Raw genomic sequence first — 434 nt, 5'->3', positions numbered from 1 at the left:
CCGGTGCCCGGCGCCGGGTGCCCGCCCCGCGGTCCCGACCCGCCGCCAGGGGGCGCCGCCGCGCTCTCCCGCAGCGCCGCTCGGCGGTTGGCGCCGGAGACCCCTCGGCTCCTTCCGGAGCCGCTCGGGCGAGGGGCGTGGCTCCGATCGTTGCCGGCTGCCTGGGGAAAGAGGCGGGGCTGCAGAGGCTTCGGGTAAGTTCGTCCCTCTCCGGCTTCTGTCGGGTCTTTCCGGGGCGGGTTCGGGCCGTTCCGGCGGCGTTCGGGCCCTTTCCCAGGCTGCCGCCGGGCTGGGAGGCAGGAGCGGGCTGGAGCCGAGCGGCGGCGGATGGGGCCGGCGGAGAGGTGGGACGGGGACGGGGGAGAGGGAGGCCGGGACCGGGAGAGAGGGGAGCCGGGATCAGACCCAGGGCCTGGCGGGCGGGCTGGCTGGCG

General features: G+C 78.3%; 1 protein-coding gene across 2 annotated transcripts in view; it reads left to right on the top strand.

Annotated features, from left to right (window-relative positions):
* The first annotated feature begins 255 nt into the window (after nucleotides 1-255).
* The window catches only part of PIK3R2 (phosphoinositide-3-kinase, regulatory subunit 2 (beta)), a 19,606-nt gene continuing 19,427 nt past the window's right edge, over nucleotides 256-434 (top strand). For both annotated transcript variants that reach the window (XM_010562171.1, XM_010562170.1), the window contains exon 1: nucleotides 256-344. The gene's annotated coding sequence lies outside the window, so the exon portion shown is untranslated. The remainder of the gene's footprint in view (nucleotides 345-434) is intronic.

Source organism: Haliaeetus leucocephalus, unplaced genomic scaffold, assembly GCF_000737465.1.
Source record: "Haliaeetus leucocephalus isolate CR32 unplaced genomic scaffold, Haliaeetus_leucocephalus-4.0 Scaffold157, whole genome shotgun sequence".
Lineage (NCBI taxonomy): Eukaryota > Metazoa > Chordata > Aves > Accipitriformes > Accipitridae > Haliaeetus > Haliaeetus leucocephalus.
Note: the sequence above shows the minus strand (reverse complement) of the source record. Positions and strands in the feature narration are given on the sequence as shown.